Here is a 22,913-nt window from a genome sequence, read left to right as displayed (position 1 = left end):
TTTATAGCTGTTAGCAGTTGCCTTATGTATTGAGGTGCTCCTCTGTTGGGTACATATATATTTACAATTGTTATATCTTCTTCTTGGATTGATCCCTTGATCATTATGTAGTGTCCTTCCTTGTCTCTTGTAACATTCTTTATTTTAAAGTCTATTTTATCTGATATGACTATAGCTACTCCAGCTTTCTTTTGATTTCCATTTGCATGGAATATCTTTTTCCATCCCCTCACTTTCAGTCTGTATGTGTCCCTAGGTCTGAAGTGGGTCTCTTGTAGACAGCATATTTGTGGGTCTTGTTTTTGTATCCATTCAGCAAGCCTGTGTCTTTTGGTTGGAGCATTTAATCCATTCACGTTAAGGTCATTATTGATATGTATGTTTCTATGACCATTTTCTTAATTGTTTTGGGTTTGTTTTTGTAGGTCCTTTTCTTCTCTTGTGTTTCCCACTTAGAGAAGTTCCTTTAGCATTTGTTGTAGAGCTGGTTTGGTAGTGCTGAATTCTCTTAGATTTTGCTTGTCTGTAAAGCTTTTGATTTCTCCATCGAGTCTGAATGAGATCCTTGACGGGTAGAGTAATCTTGGTTGTAGGTTCTTCCCTTTCATCACTTTAAGTATATCATGCCACTCCCTTCTGGCTTGTAGAGTTTCTGCTGAGAAATCAGCTGTTAACCTTATGGGAGTTCCCTTGTATGTTATTTGTCATTTTTCCCTTGCTGCTTTCAATAATTTTTCTTTGTCTTTAATTTTTGCCAATTTGATTACTATGTGTCTCCGCATGTTTCTCCTTGGGTTTATCCTTTATGGGACTCACTGCGCTTCCTGAACTTGGGTGGCTATTTCCTTTCCCATGTTAGGGAATTTTTTGACTATAATCTCTTCAAATATTTTCTTGGGTCCTTTCTCTCTCTCTTCTCCTTCTGGGACCCCTATAATGCGAATGTTGTTGCATTTAATGTTGTCCCAGAGGTCTCTTAGGCTGTCTTCATTTCTTTTCATTCTTTTTTCTTTATTCTGTTCTGCAGCAGTGAATTCCACCATTCTGTCTTCCAGGTCACTTATCCGTCCTTCTGCCTCAGTTATTCTGCTATTGATTCCTTCTAGTGTAGTTTTCATTTCAGTTATTGTATTGTTCATCTCTGTTTGTTTGTCCTTTAATTCTTCTAGGTTTTTGTTAAACATTTCTTGCATCTTCTCGATCTTTGCTTCCATTCTGTTTCTGAGGTCCTGGATCATCTTCACTATCATTATTCTGAATCCATTTCCTGGAAGGTTACCTATCTCCACTTCACTTAGTTTTTTTTCTGGGGTTTTGTCTTGTTCCTTCATCTGGTACATAGCCCTCTGCCTTTTCATCTTGTCTAACTTTCTGTGAATGTGGTTTTTGTTCCACAGGCTGCAGGATTGTAGTTCTTCTTGCTTCTCTTCATTTTGTTGATGGTTTCCTTTGCTGTGCAGAAACCTTTTTAGTATGATATTGTCCCACTTATTCATTTTTGCTTTGTTTCTTTTGCTTTTGCTGTTGAATTAAAAATGACATAGGTTGCCAAGACCTATGTCAAGGAGGTTATCACCTCTTTTCTTCTAACAGTTTTCTGGTTTAAAGTCTTACATTCAAGTCTTTAAAACATTTTGAGTTAATTTTTGTGTATAGTGTAAGATGGTCTAGTTTTATTCTTTTGCATGTGACTGTCCAGTTTTCCCAACAGAATTTGTTGAAAAAACTGTCCTTTCCCCACTAAATTGTCTTGGCTCCTTTGTTGTTAATAATTAGCCTTATATGCATAGATTTATTTCTGGGCCCTCAATTCTGGTCCATCAATCTATATGTCTGTCTGCTTTTTATGCCAATACCATACTATTTTAATTACTATAACTTTGGAATATAGTTTGAAAAAAAGGAGCATGATGCTTCCAGCTTTGTTCTTCTTTCTCAAGACTGCTTTGGCTTTTTTTTTTTTTTTTTATGATTCCATGCAAATTTTTAGGATTATTCATTCTATTTCTTTGAAAAGTACCACTGGAATTTTGATAGAGATTGTACTTTATTTGTAGATTGCTTTGGATAGTAAGACATTTTAATAATATTAATTCTTCTAATCCATGAACATGGAATATCTTTCCATTTGTGTCATCTTCAGATTCTTTCACTAATATCTTGCAGTTTTAAGTATAGATGTTTTTCACCTCCTTGATTAAATTTACTCCTAGGTATTTTATTCTTTTGATACAATTGTAAATGGGATTGTTTTCTTTATGTCTCCTTTTGATAGTTCATTATTAGTTTACAGAAACACAACAGAGTTTTGTGTATTGATTTTGCATCTTACAACGTTACTGAATTCATTTATTAATTCTAACAGTTTTTTTTTTTTTTGATGGATTCTTTAGGGTACTCTATATATAATATCATGTCATCTGCAAATAGTGGCAGTTTTACTCCTTTTTTCCAATTGGATGCTTATTATTTCTTTTTCTTGCCTAATTGCCCTGGCTAGGACTTCCAATACTATGTTGAATAAAAGTAGTGAAAGTGGACAAACTTATCTTGTTCCTAAGCTTAGAGGAAAGGCTTTCCACTTTTCACATTTTGAGTATGATGTTAGCTGAGGGCTTATTATATGTGACCTTTATTATGTTGAGGTATATTCCCTCTATACCCACTTTGTTGAGAGTTTTTATCATAAATTAATGTTGAATTTTGTCAAATGCTTTTTCTACATTTATTGAGATGATCATATAATTGTTATACTTCATTTTGGTAATGTACTGTATCACACTGACTGATTTGCACATGTTGAACCATCCTTGCATCCCTGGAGTAAACCCCACTTGATCATGGTGTATGATCCTTTGAATTTATTATTGAATTTGATTTGTTAATATTTTGTTGAGGATTTTTACATTTATGTTCATCAGGGATATTGGTCTATCAATTTCTTTTCTTGTGGTGTCCTTGTCTGGTTTTGGTATCAAGGTAATGCTGGCCTCATAAAATGACTTTACAAGAGTTCTCTCCTCTTTTATTTTTGAGGAATTTGAGAATGATTTTTATTGATTATTCTTTGAATGTTTGGTAGAATTCACCACTGAAGCCATCTAGTCCTGGACTTTTGTTTGTTGGGAGGTTTGTGATTAATGGTTCAATCTCCTTACCAATAATCAGTCTATTCATATTTTCTATTTCATCATGATTCAGTCTTGGTAGGTTGTGTGTTTCTAGGAGTTAATTTTTTCTATATTGTCCAGTTTGTTGGCATATAATGGTTCGTTGTAATCTCTTATGATCCTTTGTATTTCTGTAGTATCAGTTGTAACATCTCCTCTCTTATTTCTGGTTTTATTTATTTGAGTTCTTTTTCTTTTTTTCTTGGTGAGTCTAGATAAAGGCTTGTCAATTTTTAAAATCTTTTCAAAGAACCAGCTCTTAGTTTTATTAATCTTCTCTATTGTCATTTTAGTCTTTATTTCTCTTATTTCTGCTCTAATCTTTGTTATTTCCTTGCTTGCACGAAACTTTGATCAAACTTTTCAGTTTAACCATGTCATCTATAAAACCTGTGATAAATTGATTAAGTCTATGGATTGTTTTAAACATCATTGTGTGGACAAAAGTTTAAAATAATCTAGCCACATATTAAATGTTGGTATGTGAAACTGGGGTGTCAGGAATTTTATATTTCCCCTAGGAAAGTAAAGAAGAAATGTGGTAAATACAATTTTTACTTCTTAATCCTTTTTGTGTCATAAATGTCTAGCACATTGTTTGCCAGGTATCAATTTTCTGCTAGAAAAATATGACTCTTTTCACCAAGGAAGTAATATAACTCAGTGTACTAAATTTTCTTAAATTTAATGGAAAAAAATAATGTAACATTTTACACCATTGCAAGAAGACATCTAGGAAGGAAATGTAAAACAGGTACACCTGTTGTCATCTTGAACGTCAAAAATACTCATAAACACTTGTACTTAATATGTAAGAATGTCTGTGTTGACAAGATTGCCAGGTACTCTTTAAGCTATGGAATTTCTCCCTTTTTAAAAATTCAGTAGGAAGGTCAGAATGTTCATCAAGGCAAGTAGGAAACTACATGCACAATTTCTCAGTCATTTTAATGGAAATTCTGTATTTAACTCCCCAAGCTCTCATTAAGCACAACTCTAAAGAGGATGCTTTAATCTGTTTAATTGTTTATGAAGTTTGATATTTCTTCTATGAAAATGGCTTTGTTACTGAGTTGTTTTTATTCATTCTGAAGTAGAGTATAGCCATTTTATTCTCATTTTAAGTAGATGCCTTTAAAAATACAGCAAAAAGAAAATACCATTATAAAATAACATTAGAATTTTGAAAATGCAATAAAATGTAATATACATGTTATTACCAAATGTAAGTATATATATGTATATATTTCTATGTCTTTATATCCAAATTTATATATATATATATATATATATATATATATATATATATATATATACACCTCATATTAACATATTCATCTTATTGCACACAAAATAATTAATGGGAGTTTGGCAGAAGAGAATAGATTAAAATAGGGAATTATCCAGGACAGGCTTTAGCAAAATTCCCACAAACAAAAAGGTATGAATTTTCTGATTTAAAAGGCCATTGATTTCCAGTGTAATGGTGGGAATAAAAAAAAATGACACTGCCACATTGGAAAGCAGAATGATAGCATCTTCTAAAGTTAAACTGTCATCTACTCCTAGATATTTATCTAAGAGAAATGGAAATATATGTGTACACAAAGATGTGTCTGTAAAGTGCATGGTGACTTTATTCAAAACAAATATAAATCCAAAATACTGGAAACCACCCAAATGCACATCAACTTGTGAATGTATAAGGAAACTTGGTATATGCATATAATAATAGAATACTACTCAGCAACAGCAAGGAAAAAAACAACTGATAAAAATACCAACTTGGACAAATCTCGAAAACATGATTCTAAGTTAAATAAGCCAGACACAAAAGCCTGTGTACTTATGTGAAATTCTAGGAAAGTCAAGACAGTGGTAACAGAATGGAGTGATCAAAATATTCTAATTCTTAATTGCGAGAGTTAGTTACATGATTTTATACATTTGCCAAATCTTGTATAATTATACACTTAAAATTGGAGAATTTTACTGAATATCTGTTTTACTTCAAAGAAGTGACTGTGCACAAAGGCATACCACTGTGCAGTTTTGAAACTCTAGGGACAAAGAGAAAATGCTAAAGAGATTCTGGGAGGACAAATAAAAACAAAATAATTAGGAGACATACATAGGATTGATTAAACTGAAATTTAGAATTACATGCAGCAATAGGATTCCTACATCAAATTTTGTAACTAAATGATTTAACAATAAAAAGAGTAAAATTGTTTCCTATTTGCAAAGGACAAAAACAAGCAACAACAAATGAATATCTCCTATGTACCTTTTTCGAAAAGATTCTGGCTGACGTGCTGCAATAAAATGAGTAAACCAAGAAAATACTTAAATATTCAAGTCAGGAAAGAAGGGATCAAATATCTGGAGGTAGAAGATGGATTTCTTAAGATCATGACTAAGGAATTCCAGTCTTTAGTGTTGGGTAACAGGCCTAGAGAGTGGAAAGTTCCAACTGGAGCCATAAGTGACTCAGCTTCTTACGTAATATTAATCAGAAATTGTTCAAGGAAGCAGAAAGCATTTTGTGTAATCCAAGTAAGAAGAGTTTGAATAGGTGGAGTTGGAGGCTAACAATTATGTTTGGAGACATTGAGGAGTCATGGTCAGGGATGATAGCACTTAAGGTTTCAGCCCAAGGCACCGAGGCAGATGGTTCTAAAAAACTTTTGTTGCAACAATATCTACTATTCCTGTTATTTAGAGTTCTCTTTGCCAATTCTTCATTACCCCAGTTATAATTTTTAATTCTTCATATTACTTTCCCTGTTACATATTTAAATTATTTTGTGGTTTCTGTCTCTTTATTAGACCATAACTGAAATATTCATTAAGATTAGCCTCAAAATATCATAGATGTATAAAATGAAATGTCATTTTAAATAAATATGAAACATATTTAACTCAAATTGTACAATGTTTTTCTGAAATCCAAATGCTTAAACAAGGACAATCTAAGTTTTAAAAAAGTATTCTTAATTATATTTTAAAGACGTTTTAGAAGCATGACATGATGGGTTAAAAAAATATTAACATAATATCAGCTTATTATAGTGCTGTCTAATGTTGCATAATGAGACATAAATATGTACTATTTCCTTTGCTCAGAACAAGGGGAAATCATCATCATCATCATCCACAGAGTCCTTTTTAAAAAAATATTGACTAGTGTAATGTCAGATATTATGCTGTGTAAGATTCACCTTTCAGTGTATAAACAGTTTGAAAAACATAACCAGTTTATAGTCAAGCTCTATTTGAAATTATTTTTTTGCAACAAAATTTTCTATTACACTCTTACTTTGGAACTTTTACTGTCTAAAGATAATAAGCTTGATAATCTTCCCTGGTGTATTCAAGGACTCATCCAGTTGATTGAATGAGTTAATTGTTTTTCTTCCTGTCTTTTGGTAATTTAAATGCTTGTCTCACCTTCACGGGTTCTTAATGCTTCTTAAGGAGGAGAAGGAAAATTAGAAGACAATAAAAATAAACATTGCCAACTTCAAAATTTTATTTGTCTATGCCTACACTTCTTTACAAAGTTTTATAATTATTTACATCTTTGTAGAAATCTAAAAATAAAATGTAACAGCTTATAAATAATCAGTACACATTAAAATTAAATGTTACTATAATGTATTTCAAAATTCCTAAGCAATGAAAATTTCTAGCACAATTTTTGTACATGTATATTAATGTTATTTGGAACAGATAATGTTGGCCTATGTCACAAAGTATATTTTTTTTGTCTGATTTATTTGTTTAAAAGCAATATTTATTAAAATAAGTTAATCAATTAATAATTTGAAAGCTCTATGTAAATAATTTTGCTGTATAAGTAAATTATAGTGCTTTATATACATGTAGTAAAACAGAATTACACAAGTGGAAAAGTAAGCAACTAAAACCATTTAATACTCCAGTTGGTTAATAGGTCAAAAATGGTTTGCTCAACTAAATATCAATTAATGGCAAGAAAACATCATAATTTATTTTTCTTATTATTTCAGGGCTCATTCCTTTATGTCACAATTATGCACATATCCGTTTTTTGAATACATCTGTTATAGGCTAAATTATGCCCCCCTATAACTCACGTGTTGAAGTTCTAATCCCCAATACCTCAGAACGTGGCGGTACTTGTAGATAAGGCCTTTAAAGAGTTAATTAAGGTAAAATGATGTCATATGGGTGGGCCCTAATCCAATATACCTGGTGTCCTCATAAGAAAAGGAGATTAGACATAAACATGTACATGCACAGAGGAAAGAGCATGTGAGGACACAACAAGAAGGCAGACATTTGCAATCCAAGGAGAGAGGCCTCAAGAAGAAATCAACCCTGCCAACACCTGATTGCAGAGTTTCAGCCTCCACAAATGTGAGAAAATTAATTTCTATTGTTTAAGCCACCCAGTCTGTGGTATTTTGTTACAGCAGCAACTGTAAACTTAGCAAATTAATATAACATCTATATACCAAATATCATGCCAGACACTAGAGATACAAATAGGAATAAGATTTCTTTAACTTTTAGGAACATACTTTAGTGGGAGAGAGAAATATCAAACACATAATTACAGAATAATGTTAAAGTAACTATATAATTTATGGAAAAATCACTGATTGTAGTGTATACACATTTTAAGGCTTGATTATAGAGATAGTCACACACAAAAAGAATTCTGGAAATTAATTCTAGCAGTGACTACTTAAATAGTAACCAGAAAAAAGCCATAAAAGAACCAGACAATAGTTACTATATGATCAGAATTTATTGAAAACCTGCAAGACTTTATAGACAAAATGAACCCCCTATTTTCCAGTCTGCTGATTAGATCATGTCCTAAAATCCCTGTTGAAAAATAATGTAACAGGAAATTAAAACATTAAATTTCACTTTTATGTGCTTTTTACAGAAATATTATATACAAACAGAAAAAATAAGTTCAAATCATAATTATGAAGTTTGATTGATAGCCACAAAAGTGAGCACAGATATGTAACTTCCACCCAGATCAAGAAATAGAATATTAATAGCACTTAAGAAACTTTTTACGTGCTACCTCCCAGTCATTACAATCTCCAAAAGTAACCATAATTCTGACTTCATTATCATAATATTAGTTTTACATGTTTTGAATTTTTCTGAATGTAATTGTAGTATGTATTTTTTTGTTTGGTATCTTTTGCTTGGCATAATGTCTGTGAGATCCAGCTGTATCATTGCATATATGTTAGTTCATTGGATTTTCCATTGGTATATAACAGCAATTCTCAAAAGGTACTCTATGAATGCCCCTAATCTCCAATATGCTTATAGAAAGACTGGGAGGTCAAAATTATTTTTATAGTACTACTAAGACATAATTTGTCTGTTGCATTGAGTTGACAATTACACTGACAATGCAATAGCAATGGTGGATAAAACTGCTGGTATCAAGATAGTGGCACCAAACTGTAATAGTTGTCAATACATTCTTGAAAGCCACACACAATTAGAGAAAAAATATATGGAGGTTTCAATTTGAAGCCTTTCATGAATCTGCAGAAACATTAATTTAATAAAATTTTGACCCTTGGTTGTATGTCTTCTCACATTCTATGTGACAAAATGAGAAGTATGCAAAAAGGAAAAGACCAAAAAAAAAAAACCGAAAAACAAAGAACACATAGAACAGAAGAAAGAAAAAAAAAAAAGAAAACAGAAAAAGAATCATAGATTTAATCCCAGCAGTATCAAAAAATTAATTATAAATGTGCTAAAATTACTAATAAAAGGCAGAGATAGACTGAATAGAGGAGAAAGAGTAATGAGGTGCCCCTCCGCCTCTGTCCTGAGGTGGACTCAGATGAGGCCTACTGGAGAATCAGGAATTTCACCATATCGCAGTGATAACAAAGCAATTTGCATGACAGTGTCAGTGGGGTATATGTGAGGAGCGAGAACTCCCACCCCCACCTAACAGTAACAAAGAGCCCACTTCTTGGGTATCAATGGAGGATGAATGGGGAATCTGGACTTCTATTTATATCTGGCAGTAATGAAATTTTACTCAACCCCTCCTCTATTGGAGCAGTGTCACAGAAATCCTGTTAAAACAGAAAGTTTATAAAAGACCCAGTGTTTCAAAACCTAATACAAAAATGTCAAGAACGTCAAGAATTACTCATCATGCCAAGAACTAGGAAGATATCAAACCTAATGAAAAAAGATGATCAACAGATGCCCACAGTGAGATGACAGAAATATCCAAATTATCTGAAACATATTTAAAACAGCCATGATAAACATGCTTCAACAAGCAATTGCAAACATGCTTGAAACAAATAATAAAAGTAGAATGCCTCAGCAAAGAAATAAAACATCTCTGCAGAGAAATTGAAGGTTAAAAGGAGAGCTAAATGGGAATTTTAGAAATAAATAATTAAATTGCCAAAATAAAAAGGGCAGTGGATAAAAAGGGCAGTGAATGGGCTGAATAGTAGAATGAAGTGTTATGAAAAATGGATCAGAGCCTGGAGAGAGAACAATAGAAATCATGCAGCCATTGTGAGACTGCAGCAAAAGATCTAAATTTTGTGTTATTGGAGTCCTAGGAGAACAGGAGAACAGACTGGGGCAGAAAAATTGAAGTAAAAATAGAGGAAAACTTCCCAAATTTGGCAAGAGACATAAACACACAGATTTTAAAAGCTTAATAATACACCATATCTAATGACATCAATGCCACCAAGATATATCATTTTTAAACTTCTGAAATAACATTTTAAATGACATAGAGAAAAAACAATCAGAATGAGAGCAGTTTTTCTTCAGCAACAACAGAGTCCAGAAAGAATGGGTGCATTTTTTTCAAGTATTGGAAGAAAAGAATTATCAACTCAGAATCCTATACCCAGTGAAAATACCCTTCTGTAATGAAAAGGAAACGAAGACATTTTCACATAATTAAAAACTAAGAGAATATGTCACCAGCAGATCTTCTAAATGAGTGGATTAAGAAATTTCTCTAAAAAGAAATGAAGCAAAAAAAGAAGGAAACATGTATTGAATACTATCAGAAAGGAAGAAAAGGGTAAGCAAAAATTTCAGTAAATACAATATACCTTTCTTCTCATGAGTTCTCTAAATTATTGTTGACATTAAATCAAAAATTATACTGATTGATTTTGTTCTAAATGTATGTAGAAGAAATATTTTTTAAAATTATACTATAAATGAGGGAGAATAAAGATGTAAACAAACATAAAATTTCTATAATTCACCTGAACTAGTAAATGGTTACATCAGTAGACTGAGGTAATTTATGTACATATGATGCAATATCTAGAGCAAACACAAAGAGGCCTATACAAGGAAGGTTATAAATATATGAAGATATAGATAAATAGAAATGGAATTTTTAAAATGTGTTAAAGTAACCACCATAAAATCAGGGAAAAGAAAACAAATATAAAAGAAGGAACAGAAAAAATTAAAATGACAGACTTAAGACCAAACTCATCAACAATTGCATTAAAAGTAAATGGTTTAAATTCCCCAAATAAAAGACAGATTGGCAGAGTGAATTAAAAAATGTGACCCAATTATTTGCTGTTGACAGAAAACTTGTTTCAAGTACAATGCTATGTACAGGTTGAAAGTAAAAGGATGGATAAAATATATAATGTAAACTTGAATCAAAGGAAAATAATAGTGGCTATAATATTAGATAAAATAAATTTCAGAGCAAAAAATTAAAAAATAAACTACCAGAGACAGATAGGGACACTATATAATGATAAAAGGATCAATCTACCAAGGAGATATAGACACTGTAAAAGTGTATGCACCAAATACCAGAGCCGCAAAATATGTTAAGCAAAAACTGATCAAACTGAAAGGAGATATAAATCCACAATTACAGTTGGAGAATTCAACACTCTGAACAATTTATAGGTTAACTAAACAGAATATCAGCAAGTATATATAAAAACTCAACAACAACATCATCTAACAAGATATAATAACAATTTCTAGAACATGCTACCCAACTACAGGAGAATATACATTAATTTCAAGTGCTCAGAGAACACATCCAAACATATATGGGAACCTGAAACACTTTTTTTAATTCCTCAAAAATGAAAAGCACAGAAATCATAGAGTATGTTCTTCAATCACAATGGAATCAAACTAGAAATCAATAACAGAAAGATAATAGGAAATTTTCCAAATACTTAGAAGCTAAAATACACATCTAAATAATCTGTGGGTTAAAGAAGAAGTATCAGGGGAAATTAGAAAAATACAATGGCAGGAATGAAAATGAAAAGACAGCATGCCAACATTTGTGGCACATAGCCAAATCAGTGCTGAGAAGGAAACGTATAGCAGTAAATGCAGACATTAGGAAAAATGAAAAGTCTCAAATAAAGCACCTACACTCCCACTTCAAGAACACAAATAGAGAGGAGTGAAACAAACCCAAAGCAAACAGAAGGAAGAAAATAATAAATATATCAATGAAATCAAAAATAGAAAAATAAACAATAGTCAATGAAACAAAGACTTCATTATTTGAAAAGGTCGATAAAATTCACAAACATCTGGCAAGACTGAAAAACAAAAAGAAGAAAAAATTATCAATATCAAAAATAGGATATCAGTACAGACCCTGCAGACATCAAAATGCTAAAAAAAAGAAATACAGTGAATGCTAAAATACATACATTTGACAACTTAGACAAAATGGACTTGTTCTTTGAAAAACTCTACCATAAATCATCTAAAATAAAACAGATAATTTGAATAGCCATATCGCTATAAAGTCATTAGATTTGTAATTTAAAACTTTCTGAAAAAGAAATCTCCAGGTCCAGATGGCTTCTATGAAGAATTTTACAAAACTTTTAAAAAATCAATACAAATTCTACACAAACTCTTTCAGATATTTCAAGATGAGGAAACACCTCTTAATTGATTTTTTTGAAGTTATTATTATCCTAATACCTGATACCACACAAAGAAGGTTCACCCCAATCCCTACAGGATAATATGACTTATGAATATAGACACAAAAATGTTTAACAAAATATTAACAAATACAATTCAGCAATAGATAACAATTTTACACCATAACTCACAGGGTTTATTCTAGGGATGCATGGCTGGTTCAGTATTCAAAAATTATTTAATATCATCTACCTTATTAATAGGCTAAAAATATCACATGATTATATATCAATCTATGCAGAAAAAATCATGTGAAAAATTTCAACACCCATTTATGATAAATACTCTCAGAAAAATAGGAATAGAAGGAAACTCCTTCAACTTGATAAACAAGTTCTACAAAAAAACCTTACAGTCAACATTATATTTAATGGTGAAAGACTAATAGTCCAATAATTGCAGCAAAATCAGGAAAAGAACAAAGTTGACCAGAGATATAGGAGCCACTGAAACTGCACAGTTTCAAGGTCCCTTTTAACTCTGTGTTATAAAAACACTGTAAGTCACCCCATGTATTTTGAGACTAAGTGGGGTGAGGCAGGATTTTGAGATACTGGACACTTCACCTATAAAGACTCTGAAGTGTCATCCAAAAGAGATTGATCATTTCAATTAGTTGTGGTAATGAGTTGTGTTGGTGTCCTATTGCTGCTGTTAACAACTCACCAAAAACTTAGTGATTGAAAACAACATGAGTCATTACCTTACAGTTATGGAGGTCAGAAAGCCAAGGTGAGTCTTACTAGGCTAAAATCCAGGTGTTGGTGGAGCTGACTCCTAAAGGCTTCAGGGGAGAATTTGTCCTTGCCTTTTCCAGCTTCTAGAAGTCACCTTCCTCATGGCTCCTTCCCCATTTTCAAAGCCAACAGTGTAACACCTTTAAATCTCTCTCTCTGACTCTAACCCTTCTGCCTCCCTCTTGTAAGGACCCTTGTGATTACACTGAGCCCACTGGTTAATCAAGGATGTACTCTCAAGTGGCAAGATGTTTAATTTAATCACATATGGAAATTTCCCTTTACTATGTAAAGTAACATAGTCACAGTTTATGGGAATTGATACATCTTTGAGGGAAGGGCATTATAATTATAATGCCTACCCCAAAAGTTGAAGTTGGAATAAATCAGATATATACAGAAAATAAAATTTATCACTTGGACCAAAATTTAGCATTGTTACTTGCTTATTTTCCCTCTCATCAAAAAGGAGACATATCTTTTAGAACAGAGAAACTACATGTTTCTCAGCATATATGAAAATGCAAATTTTCTCATTCCAAGTATACTAAAAACAAAACAAAACAACAACATCTCATAATTTCCTTTACATTTGCACAATATCGCTGGCTTATACAATGTCACTAGAATGTAAAAATAACGCATACACACACACACACACACACACACACCATAAGACCAAATGTTGGTCTAGATGGAGTTTAGGGTTGAAATTATATTATTTCAGACAAATTCACTAAACATTACAAGTTTATGGAATAATGAGGTCATTGGTGTTCATCAGATTCATTCATTCTATAAGTATATGGTATATGTTAAGAATCTGCTTTGCTGAAAATTGAATAAGTGATAAAGTGGTACATAAATGAATAAAACATGTCTGATATTATAGTTAAATCAACAAGAAATCTCAATAAATATATCACCAGGTAACAATAGATCAGTGCAACAAGGGAAGTTAAAAATTTCAGGCAAAGGAGAGATTACTTTGTAGGAGCAGTAATTGTCAAAATTATATAAGAAGGTGACATACACAAAGATTCTGTGATCACTGCAAGGGGTGTGAGTCAGAGATTTGCTTAAACCCCAGACTCCCTCTACATTCTCTGATAGTTATTGTATGTACACAGTGTTGTGAAATAGAGACATCACAAATAGCACGTTTGCTAAAATTCCTTGAAAAAATACTGTGTAATTAATTTTTCTGTTTTGAACAAAACAAATTTTTTATTTATGGGTAGCAATTTAACAGCCATATACTTTGTAGAAACATAGTTTTTGTAATGTTGATTTAAAATAAATATATAGAGAACTCAAGTCTAATATAGGTTCTTTGGTCTATTGTTTCAAATATTCCACTTCTCTGTAGATGAGCCTTGGAGTCATTACTTTAGCAATCACTCTTTGTTGTCTACTCAATATCTATTGTTCTCTTTTTTTCTCACTAAAAAGATCCTACTTGAAGTAGCTGGATGTTCAAAATACGTACCTTTTAACTTTCTCCTGCAGCAAAGTTTGATCATGTGATAGTGTTGTTGCCAATGATATGTAAGTGGAATTCTGTAAGAAGATTCAGGGAGAGTTTTAGTGCCTCCCTGATGAAGAGTTTCACAAATTTCTTCTGTTTTCCTTCTTCTGTCTACTTGGGATCCAGGTCGCTACCTGAAGGAACATCTTTCAATTATGAGAGAACAGCGAACCCTTGTTATGTTTAAGCCACTGACATTTAGATTATTTGTTATTTGCGGCAAATGTATTCTTAATGCAATAATGTATTTGTTGTGTTTTAAGTTGTTAACTTCTTTGCAGGTTAGCAGCAAAAACCTAGTGCTGGTGTACTGAATTTTTGAATTAGTAGTTCAACAGTCCTATTGAGTGGAGTATATAACCTCCAGCTGTTTTTTCTAAGTCTCTATATTTAAACTTACTGAATCTTTTGAACTGCTGCTCTTGTGTCCTTTAGGCATCTTGTTTTTAACTGGGGGCTAACAGTCTATCTAGATAATCTTTTGACAGTACAAGGAAGTTTGGGAAGGACATCCTTATTTATGGTGCATGATTTCTTGATTTTTCCTTCTTACAATTTAGTGCTAATGAAATGGAGAAAAATAAGGGGAGAATTTCCCTGTGGTGTGTTTAATTCTAGGTTTGTTTCTCAATGTAGTAAAATAATTATCTAGATGATTAATTGACTATTTTACTCCCCAGGCTTGATCCCTGAGTTCCTCTCTCATTCTCAGGGATGTCATTTTGCCTTCTTCCACTTTTTTCAAGATTTTAATCGTCATTATTTCCTCTACTACAAGGTATTTTGGCTTCCTGAATGCCTTCCAACATCTTTTTTTTTTTTTAATTCAAAGAAATAATAATACATAGCAATGAGTTGTTTAAAAAAGTTGTCACAAGGATATGATTAATATGTTTCCAATTTGTTTTAAAATTAAAAATGTTGAGTCTTATGATTCTAAAATATTTATGAAAATAGGGATAGAAGGACTGATAGTATGTAGACATAATCATCAAAATAGAGTAATACATCAGTTTTCATAGTTGCATATGTTAGAAAATGTAAAGAGTTAGTTTATAAATAAGACACACATGAACCTGAGATCTCATTCAACATCAAATTTTACTAATAATTTCAAGGACATGAATACTTGTGAAGCGTGGGAGAGGTATGAAGAAATCCAGGACTGTCAGCAACCCTCCTCATGTCCTTCCTTTTTATTTTACAGTGTGTCTGACATAGATTTAGCATATGCACTCTCAGCTATTCTTGGTGGGGGAGCATCACTTATACCAAAAAAAAGCTATGCGAGTTATGAAATATTACCATTTTATACCCTGAAAAGTATCTAGCCTACATGACATTTTTCTAAAGAGCTATGCCAGGTCTATTTACAGTAAGCAATTTAGATGAACCAGACAGGGTTTGTGTATGGGCTCACATGTATTCCTCCCAAATTCATATATTGAAATCCTTACCTTCAGTATCTCAGACTGTGTCTATATTTGGAGATATTTAAAGCTCTAATTAAGTTAAAATGAAGTTAAACTAATTATGTTAAATTTAGGGCCACTAGGGTGGGCTTTAATCCAGTCTTATTTGTGTTCTCATAAGAGGAGGAAAGTTGGACACACAAAGAGACACCAGGAATGTAGAAAACAGAGAAAAGACCACATGAGGACATTGCAAGAAGGCAGACACCCATAAACTGAGGACAGAGGCCTCAGGAGAAACCAGACCTGTGAAACCTTGATCTTGGACTTCTTGTCTCCAGAACTGTGAAAAAATAAATTTCTGTTAAACCACCCAGTCTGTGGTATTGTGTTATGGAAGCCCTAGAAAACTGATAGAGCCTTCTTAAATATTCCAAACTTAAGGGCTTGCCCACTACAAAATATCACTATATGTTTTGCATAAGGCCAGATATTAATATGTTTACAAGATGATTTGAATAGGGCATCTTTCTGTTTCAGACAACCAGATAGTAGAAAAAATTTGATCACAGGCTGCTGTTAACCCTTTCCTTCAATAAACCATGACACTTAAATTCCACTTGGTATATATCCAAAGACACTATCACACAGGTATGTATAAGGAAATATGTTAGAGTTAGTTTTTTACCATGAGATTTGTTGTAGCAGGTTGTACTTCATTAGGCAAGTGTATAGTTAGCTTTGATGGCTATACTCCATGGAACAGTAGGCAGCAGTTAAAGTAAGAGATTAGGTATAGGTAAGGCAACATACATGGATCTTAGTTCAACACACTGTACCTGAATCCCAAATTTGAAAGCATATTTCAATAATACAGTAATACAATTCAAACAGAGAAAATCCTGAATTAAAAACCTTATATAAATTTTAGATACAAATATAAAGACACACACTCAGTACTAAAGAGAAACAACCTAAAATAATGTAAGAACAGAAGATGTAGTTCATTTCAGAAAGCTAACTATATAAAACAATAAAGTCCAAGAAAACCATACTAAAGACTTCATAGCTGCCATTTATAAAAAAAAAGTATTAAACATTCTTTTCATCATTGAAAATCTCATAGGAAAGGAAAGGAAGAGAACCAACAATGAGGATATTGCCTCAAATTTTAGATATCAAATCTGAAGATTTTGGTGACCAACTTACTGATTACAGAGGAATATAAGAGAAGTCAGAGATGACACTGAGGTAAAAAGAAAAAAAGCATTAAGGTATTACTAGTAAAAAGAAAGAATAAGCAACTCTCTCAGTTACGTAGTTATTTACATAGTTATTGTTTCTCTTGTTCACAAGACTATATGCACTACGCAGGCAGAGATCTGGTCTGTCTCACTCATCTTAGTACCCAAGCATCTAGCCCGGTGTTGATCTGTGCCTGAAACAATGTGTGCTTAATAACTGAGGAGTATATTTGGGATGAAGAGCAATTGAAAGAGGATAGTTTTATCAACTGGCATGGAAATTCCTTGTAGGAAAGTGGAACTATGGAGTAATAGAAGAGCTAGAACTTCTTCCAAAACCACTTGCTTAACTTACTCTTTTGAATGTAACCTAGGAACCAGGGAAGAATATAAGGGATCGGTAGACGCTTGTTCCTTATTTTCTCTGGTTAGCAGAAGGCATGGTCTCTGTTCTTGTGTTTTACTCGTGCCAAAGAATAACATGAATAAAATTTTATTTAATAATTTAAAATTTTATTTTTTTATAATTTGAAATTATCTTAAACTGTAAAACCTTATGTGGTGGATTCAGATTGCAAGGCCTTTTTAAATTCTAAATTTTCTACTGAAACACTCCCAACAGGAGTGCCAGTGACAGGTGATCTATATATATATATTATATATATGAATGCAATCCTTCCAGTTACTTGGAATTAAAGTTCTTTCACAAGCAGAGTGTTCCTTCCTGTCTATTTAAGATTGACAGTGACATTTGTCTTTACTCATGCGGAGATGCCCGATAACTCACTTCTATCACATACTACACAGTCATGAAGTTTTAACACAATAGATCAAATCTATTTTGGATTTCTTTATCACTTTCCTTATGATTGCTGCTTGGAGACAATAGGGAGAAAGTGGAGAGTAGCATTAATTCACAACATAAATTATTTGGGGGTAATTTTTCTGTATTAAAATATAAAATAGCTTCCCAGTTACAATGAGAAGTTCGGCAATACATGGTTGTGAGCCTCTGACTTTCTTTGGTGTACGCCAGATGCACACACACACACACGCACATATTACAAGACAGCATGTCTACTGGTCAGACTGGACACTGAGGCTAGAGTTTTTTTGGATTTGAATCTGAGCACTTTTGTTCACCTTCTAGCCATGGTTATGAAACTTAACTTGTCTGTGCATCATTTTTCTCAGCTGTAAATATTAATAAAACCTGTATAGAACTAAAATGTATTCAAGAGTTTAAAAGAATACATATATGTAAAGTCTTTAGATAGCTTTCTAGCATAGAGTAAGAACTAAATAAGTGTTTGCTAATATCATGTGAGCATGTGTTTTGTATGTATGCATATATATATGATATAATTGCATATTATGCAAATTTAATTTGGCAAAATTAAGTGGAAGCCATGAATTGAATTTCACTGAGGTTAAAAATGTAACCATTCCTTCATTCTCTTTAATGACACACATCAGCTTCTCTTTATGAATTTTACTGTTAATATCTGCAACAAAATATATCCTAAGCAAATAAAATATTTAGGTAAAAGATTACTTTAGCCACCGAGAGAAAATACTTCAGGCTCCATATGCTTTATAACTAGGGTGACCATATCATACAAACTCGTCAGTTTAAGAGTAAAATGTGTGTGGTTTTTATAATCACTCAAGCAAACCAGGAAGAGTTTGAGTTACCCTACTCAAAATCCCAGAAAATACAGTGAATGAGAACCACACATTTTACATGTTCCAGGGACAAAGACATTTAAAAAAAAAAGTGGTACCAACTTTTCTTGTGAAATGATGTCACCTATTTATGCCAAGTGTACAGCTCAGGTTGAATTTGTAACTCAGGTAGGATTGTCACTTTCATACTTTTGGATTTTTTTTATTATTATTATACATAATGCTTTGTGTCTCACAGTTAAAAACAATTGTTGTAAACTTCCAAGTGCTCTAAGGTACAGCTGCTAGGATTTAGTGTGGATCACGTTGTTTGAGGCATTTGTTCAGCTGTCTGTTGAGTCCCCTGAAACTAATGCTCAGTCTATATTAATGTCTCAGTCACGGGAAACCTCAGCCTATTCTCTCCTATAATTAATCTTGCAGGTACTGCATTGACATTATTGGTTCACCAACAGAGCAGAACTGCCTCAGCCATCAATAATAATTCACCGCATTAGGATGAGGCCTACGTACAGGGCCACAGAGGTAGCTAGATCTGCACAATCTCCTGCATTCCTCTCCAGTTAACGGGAAACTCTGCAATTGAAACTAGTTGTTTTGGTGGCTGGGTAATTTGTAATGGAGGGGTTTTGGTGTTACTAATTGTTTTGCTTTATGCTTTTCTCCAAATGTAGCCACTGCTTGGCACAATGGGAGTGATTGTCTGTTTACTGAATCTTAATATTGAGGCTGTTACAAATTGTCTTTCACAGATGGTGGGAGCTTTTCAGATCGAGAGAGGCAAGGAATTTATAACTCAATATTTCTGTATTACTGATTGGGACGTGAGGAGCATAGACAATCTGTCCTACTGCAGGCTTTGCCGCATGGCTTTTTCCCTCTGCAAAATTATGGCAGGCTCTAGACGTTTTTCTCATTTTGTATAGATAGCAGCTGTGTAATTTCAAGCAGAATGTTTGCTTTGATCCCCCTTCCTTTAATTGAAATCCACAATTATGATATTTGTTTCTTTTATGTTTGCTAGTTTATTGGTTTAATCTACAAAATGTGCTGTCTTGCTGTCTTACACAGTTAAAGGCTACAGCACAGTTGGGACTTAAATGACAAACATTGGAAGGAGGGGCTTTCATTTTTCCTTTTTTTTTCAGCTGTGGAAATAAACCAGTAGACATTCCTCTCCTAGATAGCAGGCTATATGACAACTGAATGAACTGTTATTCTGTAGGATTTGAAGCTATGCCTCTGATATACGTATTTGTGTGCATATATATATCAGATTATATACATGATTATCTCCTTTCTAAAAATGTAAATGTGTGTGTGTGTTTGTGTGTGCGTGTGTTTAGAATGGAACGGTAGCTGACTGACATAGGAGCATCTTTGATTATAGTAACTAGTATCATTTACATAAAGTCAGTCTTATCAGAACATTATAGGGGAAGAGAGTGGAAGGATTATGAAGTAAGTAGATATAAGGACAGGATTGCTTGGTCTCTGAGATGGTTTCACAACCAACAACTTCAAAGGTTACATGTCAATATGCTCTACCAGGGTAATGAGCCATGGTTTTCCGAAATGGTAAATTTCCCGATGTTTGGAGTTATTTCTGATTAAAATAGAAGAAAAAAGAAAAGATCAAATAGAGAAGAATAAGATTTTATTGTCAACTTTTTATTCTTCCACTCATAATCTTTCATAAACTGTAACTATGTATTTTTAATAACAATGTTTGCTAGTATTTTATGAGTTTGTTATTTTTTTTTTCACAGTACGGTGAACTTTAATTTGGAGCTCTAGGCTGTGTCTCTTATAGAAAGGAAACCCCGTATTAACTGGTATTAGGCCAATTAGTTTGTAACTGAATTAAACTTTTTTTGCTGTACCCTCATCTCACCCGAACTGATTGAATTGGTTTAACAGTTTTGATGATATTAATACTTGGACATTTCTCTGAAATGTTCATGAATAAGTAATTCACTTTGACTTTGTAAAGCAAGGGATGCTTCCCACAGTCCTTCCATGTGTTAATACTTGTTTGTGGGAGGTGAACAAAACAAGTTATTTTATGGATATTTTAAAGTACTTTAGAACTGTACATTATAAACTGACTGTGTCTCCAATTCACTGTGTGGTCTCCTGATTATTACATGATGAGGTCTAAAATCATGCGACTGTAATATATACTGTCAAAGCTATATCGATGTGGGCTGTGTATTTTGAATTCAGAAGATATTTAGGTATTTCCTTATATCCCAGGGTGATAGTTGGATTCTAAAAATTCTCCTAAAAATGAGCCTTTAATAGACTACTACTAAGTCCTGGTATGTACCACTAGAAAAATTTCTGGGTGTTATCTTTCTCTTAATAGTTACAATTTAATTAAATTTCCACTCTTCCAGGAATTTATTTATAACAAAAACCTTGGTAATTTTAGATATTTTCATTTTACACTTACAAAAAAATGAGGCTAATAGACCTTAAGTGATGTGCTCAGGAACATCTAGAAAACTAAGGAAAAGAAACAGAATTCAAACACAGATTTTTCTACAAACCTTGTGTTTAAGCTGAATTGACCTGTTTTCCTAGGGTATGTAGTGACTTCAGTGAACACCAGGCTTTGCATTATGTGATGAGGGTCCAGGAAACTTAAGGACACTGATAGCCTGAAGATGTGTGGGAAGGTGGGTGGGAGAAAAAAAACCCAGTGAGATCTGGAAACAAAAAGGGAAAAAAGTAGAAAAGGAGATTGAAAGTGAAGAAGGCTCAAGATTAAAGTACCTCATTCACAATGCATTTATGGGCAAATTCAGCCCTTAAGTGAATAAAAATTATCCTTATAGATAAAGAATTAGGTTTTTTTTTTTGAGCTATGCTCATCTTTTTTACTTCCTCCAAATTAGATTTCACTTATGAGGTGTGATATCAACTCATATGAGAAATAAATGTTTAATTTGCATAGTTGATAAGTTAACATTACACCACACCTGGCTTTATTCACACCGTTGGAGGAAATATTTTCTCTCTCGTTGCTTTTAACTGTGGCTGAGAAACTTCCACTCCTCCCCCGTACCCCCAGAGAGTACAGTCAGGAAATTGACCTTCTCAGTTCTGCTCCCTCACTTCTCTCTCTCAGGAAGCAGTGAATTATCAGACTTGTGAGATTGAGACACAGAAGTTCCAAATATGTGTCTCAGTCACTGTCTTTTTTGCGAACAGTCTGTTCTCAGTTCATTTTAATTATGTTCCTCAATTTAGTGAGTTTACCGGTGCAGACTCTTTCCCCTACCATGTAGAGTCCCTCACTGGGGTGTAGATTTGTTTATTTCTGGAAATTAAGTGGTTAATCTGGCCAGCGATCGTGCTGTATTGTTTGATTCACTTTTGTAGATAATAAAGCTGTTCATGTTTATGACATATGCATTTCTTCAGAAGGATGACTCTTAACTCGTATTACCCCCAAACCTAAAAAGACATAGTCATATATCTCAGTTCTTCAGTTGTTGCATAATATTATTCCAGTCTACCAGTTACAGACATCTGGGTTGTTTCCAATGTGTTATAAATTAGAAATTTGATGCAAAACAAGTAATGATACAATAAACCTTCTTGTTTATAATTTGGCATGCTTTTGAAAATATATTTTGGATTAAATTTTGAGATTAATGGTTGAGTCAAATTATATACACACTTTAAATTTTGCTCTATATTACTGCATACCTGTGCAAAAGTTACACCAATTTATAAAGCCACAAACAAAAGTAAGAGTGTTTCTTTGTCATACCCTCACCAAACCTTGATTTTATAAACTGTTTTAAAATTGTTTGACACTGTGATAGACTCATCACTTTCATCCTTTCTGTTTCTAATTTTCTTATTATTTTTAACAGTGTTATTTTGGCCACAGGTGTATATCTTTGGCTCTGGAATTTTTCATTTCATTTTAATCTAGTGGGTGTTTTTTGTCTTCTTGATGGATTCTTATTTTATTGAATTAATGTTCCCATTGCATTTTTCTATAGAATTATTCTTGGGGAATTTTGTCATTTTAGAGAATAAATTCCAAATCTGCTGCTTGCATGCTGTTTTATGTTCTTTTATTGCCTTGTCTTCTTACTGTA

This window comes from Balaenoptera physalus (assembly GCF_965194825.1).
Source record: "Balaenoptera physalus genome assembly, chromosome: 2".
Classification (NCBI taxonomy): Eukaryota; Metazoa; Chordata; class Mammalia; order Artiodactyla; family Balaenopteridae; genus Balaenoptera; species Balaenoptera physalus.
The sequence above is the reverse complement of the archived record's forward strand: the minus strand, read 5'-3'. Positions refer to the sequence as shown.